At 62.0% G+C, this 15,826-nt stretch overlaps 1 protein-coding gene across 3 annotated transcripts in view; it reads left to right on the top strand.

Annotated features, from left to right (window-relative positions):
* Positions 1-13,089: 13,089 nt before the first annotated feature.
* RAI1 (retinoic acid induced 1) overlaps positions 13,090-15,826 on the top strand; it is a 137,129-nt gene continuing 134,392 nt past the window's right edge. Inside the window, exon 1 of one of the 3 annotated variants that reach the window (XM_075565864.1) lies at positions 13,090-13,255. The gene's annotated coding sequence lies outside the window, so the exon portion shown is untranslated. The remainder of the gene's footprint in view (positions 13,256-15,826) is intronic. The other 2 variants (XM_075565863.1, XM_075565865.1) reach the window with 2 other exon arrangements.

Below are 15,826 nucleotides of genomic sequence, written 5' to 3' on the forward strand. Positions count from 1 at the left end.
ACAGAGATATGGCATAAGCGCAGATGTAGGAACAAATAAATACAATGAACAGATACAATGTAGCTAACGGTCTAACTAGACAGGGCACTCTATATTGCTTCCAGTGTAACTGTAAAGGATGAAAGTCCCATGTAAACAAGTGGATGGAGGAAACGGTCCAGGAAAAATGAAAAAAGCACAATATAGGGAAAAACTGGATAGAAAGGTTTTAGCATGCAAATGGTCAATAAGCCACTTACAATATGGCAGAGTAAAACAGCATTGTGGGATAAAATCCCGCTACCACAATTAGTATGGTGTCTGTGTCTGTGAACGCCACTCGGGCAGACGACCGCAACAGATGGCAGGCAGACTCCAGCACGCTCAGTCGCTTCTTCACCTCCTCGTCACCAGCCAATGACGTCAGGGAATCCGACTGCGTCTGAGCACGCCAGTAAAAACCGCACCGCTAAGTGTGTAATTGTAGCTGAATGTTCATGGATACTTTGCCACTGATGTATATCGATAGGGTCTGCCGAGCAGCTCAGCAGGTGACCGACGCTAACCCTACGCGTTTCGCTTACAAAGAATCTTCCGCCGGGGAGATCAATGCTTTGTGGTTTCCTTTTTATCCCATTCAGAAAGTCTATATATTTCACACCTTTTACATATGAAGTATGGTGCCGTGTTTGCATGTTATCCACATGATGCGGGAGCTGAGTCTTCCTTGGGAGATGTATTAACCCAGGAGTGGCCAACTCCAGTCCTCGAGGGCTACCAACAGGACAGGTTTTAAGGATATCCCTGCTTCAGCATAGGTGGCTCAAGCAAAGACTGAGCAACTGATTGGGCTACCTGTGTGGAAGCAGGTATATCCAGAAAACCGGACCTGTTGGTGGCCCTTGAGGACTAGAGTTGGCCACCCCTGTATTAACCCCTCCTGTACCCGTGGGCCTGTACCTCACCTCTGCCTCTCCTAGGAGCATTCTTGTCCCTAATTAATGTATCCCTGGTGACCCCTCACACACACGCTCACCCCACACGGCTTGGTGGACGGTAAGGGGAGCTGTTCATGTCTATTTCTAGCACAATATGTTTGTTCTGACCTCTAATCTCGCGGCTTCCCTGACTCACGAGCTCCTGACGGTTCTAGATTCGCTCGGGCTGTGTCTCACTCACGGAGAGGCAAGGTCAGTAAGGTAAGAGGCTGCACTGATATTCCAACGTTCTCCTGTCACAGGACATGCCACTGACCGGTGCAATTATGCATGTAATCAGCTGTTAAATGGTCATTAGACGTGTCATCTCTCCCTACACATTCTGCAGCCCCTATTTTTATCTTTAATGGGGTATTATTCTGTGTGGGATGTGCATTATCACCCATTAAGGGTCACCCCCCCTGGTGGCTGTCACACGTTAGTGGACATAGTCAGACCCCTCTCTCCTTAGAACTGAATCATATGGTAGAAAAAGCACAGAAGAAATGGCAGCCATTTTTTCCTCCCATCCTTAAATCAGCGGTACAGAACATGTGCTGCAGGTACCCATAGTGACACAATCCTGTCATCATTGCTTAGTAATTCTCAAACAATCCAGGGGGAGCATGTAAGGGAAGAGAAGACAAGAGAAAACACAATATAAGTGTAGATGTATGGGAAATTGAGATATGGCATGTAGTAATTTCTTGGCTCGTATGTCCAGCCTACTCACAAGATGTAGCTGAATAAAAGGCATACTGATCTGTACTATGTAGTCTTTCCATCTCTTCCTACATTCCTCTCCACCAACGCCTGTGCCATTGATGGGAACCCTTGTCAGCACCTATCCATCACACCCCACGGGTAGCATCCCTTGTTGCAAGAGCCTTTAATGCATCTGTATCCTCTGAGTAGGCTGCACATACGAGCCAAGAATATATAGAGTGCCTTATCTCATATACACTTATATCTGCACTTATATTGGTTGCTTTGTTTGCCTATTTTTCCATTTATGCTCCCCCTGGATTGTTTGAGAGCAATGCTCTGTGTGACATTATTAAGGCGAGAACCTCTGCAGACTCCTCCCTCCACGCTGTGCGGGATAATGTGATTTCCCATCTCCTGAGGCCAGGGGAACATAGATGGACATTACTGTCCCCTGCAGGAGGAGGTGACAATGACACTGCCGTCCCTGAGCCGGTTAGAGACCTGTCAACACTCACTGATTTTCTGTCAGTCTCCGTGATTTTGAGCAGCGGCTCGTGTATTTCAGCGCAGTCTCAATGACAGAAGTCACATTTTTCCATTGGCATCTCCCTGATTTAGGTCCCTCACTGCTAATGACAACTGAACATATGACAAAGACACACAAGTGCCTGTGGTTGTCCTCTAAGTGCACTGACTGGTTCCTCTGCGTCCACGGAGACCCCCGACCCATATGTAAATGAATGGAAGATGACAAGATCTCCCTCATACAGCCCGCCTCTGCCTCCCACATACAGGCCGCCTCTGCCTCCCCACATACAGGCCGCCTCTGCCTCCCTCATACAGGCCGCCTCTGCCTCCCCTCATACAGGCCGCCTCTGCCTCCCCTCATACAGGCCGCTTCTGCCTCCCTCATACAGGCCGCCTCTGCCTCCCCTCATACAGGCCGCTTCTGCCTCCCACATACAGGCCGCCTCTGCCTCCCACATACAGGCCGCCTCTGCTTCCCCACATAAAGGCCGCCTCTGCCTCCCTCATACAGGCCGCCTCTGCCTCCCCTCATACAGGCCGCCTCTGCCTCCCCTCATACAGGCCGCTTCTGCCTCCCTCATACAGGCCGCCTCTGCCTCCCCTCATACAGGCCGCCTCTGCCTCCTCTCATACAGGCCGCCTCTGCCTCCTCTCATACAGGCCGCCTCTGCCTCCCCTCATACAGGCCGCCTCTGCCTCCCCTCATACAGGCCTGCCTCTGCCTCCCCTCATACAGGCCCGCCTCTGCCTCCCCACATACAGGCCGCCTCTGCCTCCCCTCATACAGGCCCGCCTCTGCCTCCCTCATACAGGCCCGCCTCTGCCTCCCCTCATACAGGCCCGCCTCTGCCTCCCCTCATACAGGCCGCCTCTGCCTCCCCTCATACAGGCCGCCTCTGCCTCCCCTCATACAGGCCCGCCTCTGCCTCCCCTCATAAAGGCCGCCTCTGCCTCCCCTCATACAGGCCGCCTCTGCCTCCCTCATACAGGCCCGCCTCTGCCTCCCCTCATACAGGCCCGCCTCTACCTCCCCTCATACAGGCCGCCTCTGCCTCCCCACATACAAGCCGCTTCTGCCTCCCCTCATACAGGCCGCCTCTGCCTCCCCACATACAGGCCCGCCTCTGCCTCCCCACATACAAGCCGCTTCTGCCTCCCCTCATACAGGCCGCCTCTGCCTCCCCTCATACAGGCCCCCTCTGCCTCCCCTCATACAGGCCGCCTCTGCCTCCCCACATACAGGCCCGCCTCTGCCTCCCTCATACAGGCCGCCTCTGCCTCCCCTCATACAGGCCGCCTCTGCCTCCCCTCATACAGGCCGCCTCTGCCTCCCCACATACAGGCCACCTCTGCCTCCCCTCAAACAGGCCCACCTCTGCCTCCCCTCATACAGGCCCGCCTCTGCCTCCCCACATACAGGCCCGCCTCTGCCTCCCCTCATACAGGCCGCCTCTGCCTCCCCTCATACAGGCCGCTTCTGCCTCCCCTTATACAGGCCCACCTCTGCCTCCCCTCATACAGGCCGCCTCTGCCTCCCCTCATACAGGCCACCTCTGTTTCCCCTCATACAAGCCGCCTCTGCCTCCCCTCATACAGACCGCCTCTGCCTCCCCTCATACAGACCCCTCTGCCTCCCTCATACAGGCCGCCTCTGCCTCCCCTCATACAAGCCGCCAATGCCTCCCCTCATACAGGCCACCTCTGCCTCCCCTCATACAGGCCGCCTCTGCCTCCCCTCATACAGGCCTGCCTCTGCCTCCCCTCATACAGGCCGCCTCTGCCTCCCCTCATACAGGCCCCCTCTGCCTTCCCTTCATACATGCCCCCTCTGCCTCCACTCATACAGGTCGCCTCTGTCTCCCCTCATACAGGCCGCCTCTGCCTCCCCACATACAGGCCCCCTCTGCCTCCCCTCATACAGGCCCCCTCTGCCTCCCCTCATACAGGCCCGCCTCTGCCTCCCCACATAAAGGCCCGCCTCTGCCTCCCCACATACAGGCCCGCCTCTGCCTCCTCTCATACAGGCCCCCTCTGCCTCCCTCATACAGGCCCCCTCTGCCTCCCTCATACAGGCCCGCCTCTGCCTCCCCACATACAGGCCCGCCTCTGCCTCCTCTCATACAGGCCCCCTCTGCCTCCCTCATACAGGCCCGCCTCTGCCTCCCCTTATACAGGCCGCCTCTGCCTCCCATCATACAGGCCCGCCTCTGCCTCATCTCATACAGGCCACCTCTGCCTCATCTCATACAGGCCGCCTCTGCCTCCCCTCATACAGGCCCGCCTCTGCCTCCCCTCATACAGGCCCGCCTCTGCCTCATCTCATACAGTCCCGCCTCTGCCTCCCCACATACAGGCCGCCTCTGCCTCCTCTCATACAGGCCGCCTCTGCCTCCCATCATACAGGCCCGCCTCTGCCTCCCCTCATACAGGCCCGCCTCTGCCTCATCTCATACAGTCCCGCCTCTGCCTCCCCACATACAGGCCCGCCTCTGCCTCCCCTCATACAGGCCGCCTCTGCCTCCCCTCATACAGGCCGCCTCTGCCTCCCCTCATACAGGCCGCCTCTGCCTCCCCTCATACAGGCCCCCTCTGCCTCCCTAATACAGGCCCGCCTCTGCCTCCCCTCATACAGGCCCGCCTCTGCCTCCCATCATACAGGCCACCTCTGCCTCATCTCATACAGGCCCGCCTCTGCCTCATCTCATACAGGCCTCCTCTGCCTCCCCACATACAGGCCCTCCTCTGCCTCCCCTCATACAGGCCCACCTCTGCCTCCCCTCATACAGGCCCGCCTCTGCCTCCCCACATACAGGCCGCCTCTGCCTCATCTCATACAGTCCTGCCTCTGCCTCCCCTCATACAGGCCGCCTCTGCCTCATCTCATACAGTCCCGCCTCTGCCTCCCCTCATACAGGCCGCCACTGCCTCCCCTCATACAGGCCGCCTCTGCCTCTCCTCATACAGGCCCGCCTCTGCCTCCCCATATACAGGCCGCCTCTGTCTCCCCTCATACAGGCCGCCTCTGCCTCCCCTCATACAGGCCGCCTCTGCCTCCCTCATACAGGCCACCTCTGCCTCATCTCATACAGGCCACCTCTGCCTCATCTCATACAGGCCCGCATCTGCCTCCCCTCATACAGGCCCCCTCTTGCTCTCCTCATACAGGCCGCCTCTGCCTCCCCTCATACAGGCCCGCCTCTGCCTCCCCTCATACAGGCCCCCTCTGGCTCTCCTCATACAGGCCGCCTCTGCCTCCCCTCATACAGGCCCGCCTCTGCCTCCCCTTATACAGGCCCGCCTCTGCCTCCCCACATACAGGCCCGCCTCTGCCTCCCATCATACAGGCCGCCTCTGCCTCATCTCATACAGGCCCGCCTCTGCCTCCCCTCATACAGGCCGCTTCTGCCTCCCTCATACAGGCCCGCCTCTGCTTCCCCTCATACAGGCCGCCTCTGCCTCCCCTCATACAGGCCGCCTCTGCCTACCCTCATACAGGCCCGCCTCTGCCTCCCCTCATACAGGCCGCCTCTGCCTCCCCTCATACAGGCCGCCTCTGCCTCCCTCATAAAGGCCGCCTCTGCCTCCCTCATACAGGCCGCCTCTGTCTTCCCTCATACAGGCCCGCCTCTGCCTCCCCTCATACAGGCCGCCTCTCCCTCCCCTCATACAGGCCGCCTCTGTCTCCCCTCATACAGGCCGCCTCTGCCTCCCCTCATACAGGCCGCCTCTCCCTCCCCTCATACAGGCCGCCTCTGCCTCCCCTCATACAGGCCCCCTCTGCCTCCCCTCATACAGGCCCGCCTCTGCCTCCCTCATACAGGCCCGCCTCTGCCTCCCCTCATACAGGCCGCCTCTGCCTCCCCTCATACAGGCCCGCCTCTGCCTCCCCTCATACAGGCCCGCCTCTGCCTCCCCTCATACAGGCCGCCTCTGCCTCCTCTCATACAGGCCGCCTCTGCCTCCTCTCATACAGGCCGCCTCTGCCTCCCCACATACAGGCCCGCCTCTGCCTCCCCACATACAGGCCCGCCTCTGCCTCCCCTCATACAGGCCCCCTCTGCCTCCCTCATACAGGCCCGCCTCTGCCTCCCTTCATACAGCCCCCCTCTGGCTCCCCTCATACAGGCCGCCTCTTCCTCCCCTCATACAGGCCCTCCTCTGCCTCCCTCATACAGGCCCGCCTCTGCCTCCCCTCATACAGGCCCGCCTCTGCCTCCCCTCATACAGGCCCGCCTCTGCCTCCCCTCATACAGGCCGCCTCTGCCTCCTCTCATACAGGCCCCCTCTGCCTCCCTCATACAGGCCCGCCTCTGCCTCCCCTCATACAGGCCCGCCTCTGCCTCCCCTCATACAGGCTGCCTCTGCCTTATCTCATACAGGCCGCCTCTGCCTCCCCTCATACAGGCCGCCTCTGCCTCCATTCATACAGGCCCGCCTCTGCCTCCCCACATACAGGCCCCCTCTGCCTCCATTCATACAGGCCCGCCTCTGCCTCCCCACATACAGGCCCCCTCTGCCTCCCCTCATACAGGCCCGCCTCTGCCTCATCTCATACAGGCCGCCTCTGCCTCCATTCATACAGGCCCGCCTCTGCCTCCCCACATACAGGCCCCCTCTGCCTCCATTCATACAGGCCCGCCTCTGCCTCCCCACATACAGGCCCCCTCTGCCTCCCCTCATACAGGCCCGCCTCTGCCTCATCTCATACAGGCCGCCTCTGCCTCCATTCATACAGGCCCCCTCTGCCTCCCCACATACAGGCCGTCTCTGCCTCCCTCATACAGGCCGCCTCTGCCTCCCCTTATACAGGCCCGCCTCTGCCTCCCCTCATACAGGCCCGCCTCTGCCTCCCCTCATACAGGCCCGCCTCTGCCTCCCCTCATACAGGCCGCCTCTGCCTCCCCTCATACAGGCCGCCTCTGTCTTCCCTCATACAGGCCGTCTCTGCCTCCCACATACAGGCCCGCCTCTGCCTCCCTCATACAGGCCCGCCTCTGCCTCCCCTCATACAGGCCCGCCTCTGCCTCCCCTCATACAGGCCCGCCTCTGCCTCCCCACATACAGGCCCGCCTCTGCCTCCCCTCATACAGGCCAGCCTCTGCCTCCCCTCATACAGGCCCGCCTCTGCCTCCCCTCATACAGGCCCGCCTCTGCCTCCTCTCATACAGGCCCCCTCTGCCTCCCTCATACAGGCCCGCCTCTGCCTCCCTCATACAGGCCGCCTCTGCCTCCCATCATACAGGCCCGCCTCTGCCTCCCCTCATACAGGCCCGCCTCTGCCTCCCCACATACAGGCCCGCCTCTGCCTCCCCTCATACAGGCCAGCCTCTGCCTCCCCTCATACAGGCCCGCCTCTGCCTCCCCTCATACAGGCCCGCCTCTGCCTCCTCTCATACAGGCCCGCCTCTGCCTCCCCACATACAGGCCCGCCTCTGCCTCCCCTCATACAGGCCAGCCTCTGCCTCCCCTCATACAGGCCCGCCTCTGCCTCCCCTCATACAGGCCACCTCTGCCTCCTCTCATACAGGCCCCCTCTGCCTCCCTCATACAGGCCCGCCTCTGTCTTCCCTCATACAGGCCCGCCTCTGCCTCCCCTCATACAGGCCGCCTCTGCCTCCCCTCATACAGGTCGCCTCTGTCTACCCACATACAGGCCGCCTCTGCCTCCAATATACAGGCCGCCTCTGCCTCCCCACATACAGGCCGCCTCTGCCTCCAATATACAGGCCGCCTCTGCCTCCCCTCATACAGGCCGCCTCTGCCTCCCCTCATACAGGCCGCCTCTGCCTCCCCTTAAACAGGCCGCCTCTGCCTCCCCTCATACAGTCCCGCCTCTGCCTCCAATATACAGGCCACCTCTGCCTCCCCTCATACAGACCCCCTCTGCCTCCCCTCATACAGGCCCCCTCTGCCTCCCCTCATACAGGCCGTCTCTGCCTCCCCTCATACAGGCCGCCTCTGCCTCCTCTCATACAGGCCCTCCTCTGCCTCCACTCATACAGGCCCGTGTCTGCCTCCCCTCATACAGGCCGCCTCTGCCTCCCCTCATACAGGCCGCCTCTGCCTCCCCTCATACAGGCCGCCTCTGGCTCATCTCATACAGGCCGCCTCTGCCTCCCCACATACAGGCCGCCTCTGTCACCCCTCATACAGGCCGCCTCTGCCTCCCCTCATACAGGCCCGCCTCTGCCTCCCCTCATACAGACCCCTCTGCCTCCCCTCATACAGGCCGCCTCTGACTCCCCTTATACAGGCCGCCTCTGCCTCCCATCATACAGGCCGCCTCTGCCTCCTCTCATACAGGCTGCCTCTGCCTTATCTCATACAGGCCGCCTCTGCCTCCCCTCATACAGGCCGCCTCTGCCTCCCCTCATACAGGCCCGCCTCTGCCTCCATTCATACAGGCCCGCCTCTGCCTCCCCACATACAGGCCCCCTCTGCCTCCATTCATACAGGCCACCTCTGCCTCCCCTCATACAGGCCCGCCTCTGCCTCCCCACATACAGGCCCCCTCTGCCTCCATTCATACAGGCCACCTCTGCCTCCCCTCATACAGGCCGCCTCTGCCTCCCCTCATACAGGCCCGCCTCTGCCTCCATTCATACAGGCCCGCCTCTGCCTCCCCACATACAGGCCCCCTCTGCCTCCATTCATACAGGCCACCTCTGCCTCCCCTCATACAGGCCCGCCTCTGCCTCCCCACATACAGCCCGCCTCTGCCTCCCCACATAAAGGCCCGCCTCTGCCTCCCCACATACAGGCCCCCTCTGCCTCCCCTCATACAGGCCGCCTCTGCCTCATCTCATACAGGCCGCCTCTGCCTCCATTCATACAGGCCCCCTCTGCCTCCCCACATACAGGCCGTCTCTGCCTCCCTCATACAGGCCGCCTCTGCCTCCCCTCATACAGGCCCGCCTCTGCCTCCCCTCATACAGGCCCGCCTCTGCCTCCCCTCATACAGGCCCGCCTCTGCCTCCCCTCATACAGGCCGTCTCTGCCTCCCACATACAGGCCCGCCTCTGCCTCCCTCATACAGGCCGCCTCTGCCTCCCATCATACAGGCCCGCCTCTGCCTCCCCTCATACAGGCCCGCCTCTGCCTCCCCACATACAGGCCCGCCTCTGCCTCCCCTCATACAGGCCCGCCTCTGCCTCCCCTCATACAGGCCGCCTCTGCCTCCCCTCATACAGGCCGCCTCTGCCTCCCCTCATACAGGCCCGCCTCTGCCTCCCCTCATACAGACCCCTCTGCCTCCCCTCATACAGGCCGCCTCTGACTCCCCTTATACAGGCCGCCTCTGCCTCCCATCATACAGGCCGCCTCTGCCTCCTCTCATACAGGCTGCCTCTGCCTTATCTCATACAGGCCGCCTCTGCCTCCCCTCATACAGGCCGCCTCTGCCTCCCCTCATACAGGCCCGCCTCTGCCTCCATTCATACAGGCCCGCCTCTGCCTCCCCACATACAGGCCCCCTCTGCCTCCATTCATACAGGCCACCTCTGCCTCCCCTCATACAGGCCCGCCTCTGCCTCCCCACATACAGGCCCCCTCTGCCTCCATTCATACAGGCCACCTCTGCCTCCCCTCATACAGGCCGCCTCTGCCTCCCCTCATACAGGCCCGCCTCTGCCTCCATTCATACAGGCCCGCCTCTGCCTCCCCACATACAGGCCCCCTCTGCCTCCATTCATACAGGCCACCTCTGCCTCCCCTCATACAGGCCCGCCTCTGCCTCCCCACATACAGCCCGCCTCTGCCTCCCCACATAAAGGCCCGCCTCTGCCTCCCCACATACAGGCCCCCTCTGCCTCCCCTCATACAGGCCGCCTCTGCCTCATCTCATACAGGCCGCCTCTGCCTCCATTCATACAGGCCCCCTCTGCCTCCCCACATACAGGCCGTCTCTGCCTCCCTCATACAGGCCGCCTCTGCCTCCCCTCATACAGGCCCGCCTCTGCCTCCCCTCATACAGGCCCGCCTCTGCCTCCCCTCATACAGGCCCGCCTCTGCCTCCCCTCATACAGGCCGTCTCTGCCTCCCACATACAGGCCCGCCTCTGCCTCCCTCATACAGGCCGCCTCTGCCTCCCATCATACAGGCCCGCCTCTGCCTCCCCTCATACAGGCCCGCCTCTGCCTCCCCACATACAGGCCCGCCTCTGCCTCCCCTCATACAGGCCCGCCTCTGCCTCCCCTCATACAGGCCGCCTCTGCCTCCCCTCATACAGGCCGCCTCTGTCTTCCCTCATACAGGCCGCCTCTGCCTCCCACATACAGGCCCGCCTCTGCCTCCCTCATACAGGCCGCCTCTGCCTCCCATCATACAGGCCCGCCTCTGCCTCCCCTCATACAGGCCCGCCTCTGCCTCCCCACATACAGGCCCGCCTCTGCCTCCCCTCATACAGGCCAGCCTCTGCCTCCCCTCATACAGGCCCGCCTCTGCCTCCCCTCATACAGGCCCGCCTCTGCCTCCCCTCATACAGGCCACCTCTGCCTCCTCTCATACAGGCCCCCTCTGCCTCCCTCATACAGGCCCGCCTCTGTCTTCCCTCATACAGGCCCGCCTCTGCCTCCCCTCATACAGGCCGCCTCTGCCTCCCCTCATACAGGTCGCCTCTGTCTACCCACATACAGGCCGCCTCTGCCTCCAATATACAGGCCGCCTCTGCCTCCCCACATACAGGCCGCCTCTGCCTCCAATATACAGGCCGCCTCTGCCTCCCCTCATACAGGCCGCCTCTGCCTCCCCTCATACAGGCCGCCTCTGCCTCCCCTTAAACAGGCCGCCTCTGCCTCCCCTCATACAGTCCCGCCTCTGCCTCCAATATACAGGCCACCTCTGCCTCCCCTCATACAGACCCCCTCTGCCTCCCCTCATACAGGCCCCCTCTGCCTCCCCTCATACAGGCCGTCTCTGCCTCCCCTCATACAGGCCCGCCTCTGCCTCCTCTCATACAGGCCCGTGTCTGCCTCCACTCATACAGGCCCGTGTCTGCCTCCCCTCATACAGGCCGCCTCTGCCTCCCCTCATACAGGCCGCCTCTGTCACCCCTCATACAGGCCGCCTCTGCCTCCCCTCATACAGGCCGCCTCTGGCTCATCTCATACAGGCCGCCTCTGCCTCCCCACATACAGGCCGCCTCTGTCACCCCTCATACAGGCCCGCCTCTGCCTCCCCTTATACAGGCCCGCCTCTGCCTCCCCTCATACAGGCCGCCTCTGCCTTCCCACATACAGGCCGCCTCTGCCTCCCCTCATACAGGCCCGCCTCTGCCTCCCCTCATACAGGCCGCCTCTGCCTCCCCTCATACAGGCCCGCCTCTGCCTCCCTCATACAGGCCTGCCTCTGCCTCCCTCATACAGGCCTGCCTCTGCCTCCCCTCATACAGGCCCCCTCTGGCTCATCTCATACAGGCCCGCCTCTGCCTATATATATATATACAGGCATACCCCGCTTTAAGGACACTCACTTTAAGTACACTCGCGAGTAAGTACATTTCGCTCAATAGGCAAACAGCAGCTCGCGCATGCGCCTGTCAGCACGTCCTGAACAGCAATACTGACTCCCTACCTGAACCGAAGCTGTGCGCAAGCGGGGAGACTATAGAGCATGTTACACATGCGTTATTTACATCAGTTATGCACGTATATGACAATTGCCGTACAGTACATGCATCAAAAGTGGGAAAAAGGTAGTGCTTCACTTTAAGTAGATTTTCACTTTACATACATGCTCCGGTCCCATTGCGTACGTTAATGCGGGGTATGCCTGTATATATATACACGCGCGCATGTATAACAGCGTATCTAACAGTGTGTATGTATATATACACCTATAACAGTATATATAGACGTGTGTCTGTGTGTATCCTTGTACGTGTGTAAATTGTACATATCATGGTGACTGTGTGTATGTTAGTGTAATCATTATGTGTTTGTGTGTTAGTGTGCAGGGGTTAAAGACCATCAGACAGACCTGTCACATATTTATCATCTCATGTTGTCACTGATACAAATCCGCAGTTTCCCACCAGATTTCAGTCCTTGGGTGACTTCTCTACATCATCTCTCCCCTCCCCCCCCCCCCTCCTAACCCTGCACAGGGCTCCCTAATCCTGCAGAGGGCACCCTATCCCTGCACAGGGCACCCTAACCCTGCAATGCACAGGGCACCCTAACCCTGCAATGCACAGGGCAACCTAACCATGCAGAGGGCACCCTATCCCTGCAGTGCTCAGAGCACCTTATCACTGCACAGGTCACCCTAAGCCTGTAGTGCACAGGGCTCCCTATGCCTACAGGGCACCCCTGCAGTACACAGGGCACTCTATCCCTGCAGTGAACAGGGCACCCTAACCCTGCAGTACACAGGGCACCCTATCCCTGCAGTGCACAGGGCACCCTAACCCTGCAGTGAACAGGGCACCCTAACCCTGCAGTACACAGGGCACTCTATCCCTGCAGTGAACAGGGGCACCCTATCCCTGCTGTACACAGGGCACCCTATCCCTGCTGTGCACAGGGCACCCTAACCCTGCAGTACGCAGGGCACCCTATCCCTGCTGTGCACAGGGCACCCTATCCCTGCTGTACAACAGGGCACCCATATCCCTGCTGTGCACAGGGCACCCTATCCCTGCAGTGCACCCTATCCCTGCTGTGCACAGGGCACCCTATCCCTGCTGTACACAGGGCACCCTATCCCTGCTGTGCACAGGGCACTCTATCCCAGCAGTGAACAGGGCACCCTATCCCTGCTGTACGCAGGGCACCCTATCCCTGCTGTGCACAGGGCACCCTATCCCTGCAGGGTGGGTGGTTTGTGTGTGTTGGGGCCTCCCTCCCGGGGGGTGTCACTGCGAGTGTCCCCAGCAGGCGGCGCTCTTGGCATTATCAGGACACTCGGGTCCCCCCCAGACCCCGAGCCTCCTCCTCCTCCGGAAACAGAGCACCGGAGCTGAGCTGCCCTGGCACTGCCCGTCACCAGACAGAGGGGCGTTCTACGGGTCACACTGGCCCTTACCCTGCACACCCGGCGGGTGAGATACTTCTCGGACAAAGGAGGTGAGTGTTGGGGGAGAGGAGGGTGGTGGATTCTGGAGGTTTGGGGGCGGAGTCCTGGGGTTTGGTGGGAGGTGGTGAGTGCTGGGGATTTTGGGCGGGGGGTTTGGAGGGGCGAAGGTGAGTGTGGGGGTTTTGGGGGGTGAGTGCTGGGGGTTTGGGGGGGGATAGGTGAGTGCCGAGGTTTGGGGGGGGGGGGGAGAGGTGAGTGCCGAGGTTTGGGGGGGGGGGGAGAGGTGAGTGCCGAGGTTTGGGGGGGGGGGGGGAGAGGTGAGTGCCGAGGTTTGGGGGGGGGGGGGGAGAGGTGAGTGCCGAGGTTTGGGGGGGGGGAGAGGTGAGTGCCGAGGTTTGGGGGGGGGAGAGGTGAGTGCCGAGGTTTGGGGGGGGGGGGAGAGGTGAGTGCCGAGGTTTGGGGGGGGGTGGAGAGGTGAGTGCCGAGGTTTGGGGGGGGGGGGGAGAGGTGAGTGCCGAGGTTTGGGGGGGGGGGGAGAGGTGAGTGCCAAGGTTTGGGGGGGGGGGAGAGGTGAGTGCCGAGGTTTGGGGGGGGGGAGAGGTGAGTGCCGAGGTTTTGGGGGGGGGGGGAGAGGTGAGTGCCGAGGTTTGGGGGGGAGAGGTGAGTGCCGAGGTTTGGGGGGGGGGGGGAGAGGTGAGTGCCGAGGTTTGGGGGGGAGAGAGGTGAGTGCCGAGGTTTGGGGGGGGGGAGAGGTGAGTGCCGAGGTTTGGGGGGGGGGGAGAGGTGAGTGCCGAGGTTTGGGGGGGGGGGAGAGGTGAGTGCCGAGGTTTGGGGGGGGGGGAGAGGTGAGTGCCGAGGTTTGGGGGGGGGAGAGGTGAGTGCGGAGGTTTGGGGGGGAGAGGTGAGTGCGGAGGTTTGGGGGGGAGAGGTGAGTGCGGAGGTTTGGGGGGGGAGAGGTGAGTGCGGAGGTTTGGGGTGGAGGTTTGGGGGGGGGGAGAGGTGAGTGCCGAGGTTTGGGGGGGGGAGAGGTGAGTGCCGAGGTTTGGGGGGGGGAGAGGTGAGTGCCGAGGTTTGGGGGGGGGGTCGAGGTGAGTGTGGGGGTCGAGGTGAGTGCGGGGGGGTTTGGAGGGAGAGGTGAGTGCGGGGGGGTTTGGAGGGAGAGGTGAGTGCGGGGGGGTTTGGAGGGAGAGGTGAGTGCGGGGGGGTTTGGAGGGAGAGGTGAGTGCGGGGGGGTTTGGAGGGAGAGGTGAGTGCGGGGGGGTTTGGAGGGAGAGGTGAGTGCGGGGGGGTTTGGAGGGAGAGGTGAGTGCGGGGGGGTTTGGAGGGAGAGGTGAGTGCGGGGGGGTTTGGAGGGAGAGGTGAGTGCGGGGGGGTTTGGAGGGAGAGGTGAGTGCGGGGGGGTTTGGAGGGAGGGAGAGGTGAGTGCGGTGGGGGGTTTGGAGGGAGAGAGAGGTGTGCGGGGGTAGTTTGGAGAGAGAGGTGAGTGCGGGGGGGTTTGGAGGGAGAGGTGAGTGCGGGGGGGTTTGGAGGGAGAGGTGAGTGCGGGGGGGTTTGGAGGGAGGGAGAGGTGAGTGCGGTGGGGGTTTGGAGGGAGAGAGAGGTGTGCGGGGGTAGTTTGGAGAGAGAGGTGAGTGCGGGGGGTTTGGAGGGAGAGGTGAGTGCGGTGGGGGTTTGGAGGGAGAGAGGTGAGTGCGGGGGGGTTGGAGAGAGGAGTGCGGGGGGTTTGGAGGGAGAGGTGAGTGCGGGGGGTTTGGAGGGAGAGGTGAGTGCGGGGGGGTTTGGAGGGAGAGGTGAGTGCGGGGGGTTTGGAGGGAGAGGTGAGTGCGGGGGGGTTTGGAGGGAGAGGTGAGTGCGGGGGGGTTTGGAGGGAGAGGTGAGTGCGGGGGGGTTTGGAGGGAGAGGTGAGTGCGGGGGGGTTTGGAGGGAGAGGTGAGTGCGGGGGGGTTTGGAGGGAGAGGTGAGTGCGGGGGGGTTTGGAGGGAGAGGTGAGTGCGGGGGGTTTGGAGGGAGAGGTGAGTGCGGGGGGGTTTGGAGGGAGAGGTGAGTGCGGGGGGGTTTGGAGGGAGAGGTGAGTGCGGGGGGTTTGGAGGGAGAGGTGAGTGCGTGGGGGTTTGGAGGGAGAGGTGAGTGCGGGGGGTTTGGAGGGAGGGAGAGGTGAGTGCGGGGGGTTTGGGAGGGAGAGGTGAGTGCGGCGGGGTTTGGAGGGAGAGGTGAGTGCGGCGGGGTTTGGAGGGAGAGAGAGGTGAGTGCGGGGGGGTTTGGAGGGAGGGAGAGGTGAGTGCGGCGGGGTTTGGAGGGAGAGGTGAGTGCGGCGGGGTTTGGAGGGAGAGAGAGGTGAGTGCGGGGGGGTTTGGAGGAGGGAGAGGTGAGGCGGGGGGGTTTGGAGGGAGGGAGAGGTGAGGCGGGGGGGTTTGGAGGGAGAGAGAGGTGAGGGTTTGGAGGGGAGAGAGAGAGGTGAGGGCGGGGGGGTTTGGAGGGAGAGAGAGGTGAGGGCGGGGGGGTTTGGAGGGAGAGAGAGGTGAGGGCGGGGGGGTTTGGAGGGAGAGAGAGGTGAGTGCGGGGGGGGGGTTTGGAGGGAGAGAGAGGTGAGTGCGGGGGGGGGGTTTGGAGGGAGAGAGAGG

Source organism: Ascaphus truei, chromosome 11, assembly GCF_040206685.1.
Source record: "Ascaphus truei isolate aAscTru1 chromosome 11, aAscTru1.hap1, whole genome shotgun sequence".
Taxonomy (NCBI): domain Eukaryota; kingdom Metazoa; phylum Chordata; class Amphibia; order Anura; family Ascaphidae; genus Ascaphus; species Ascaphus truei.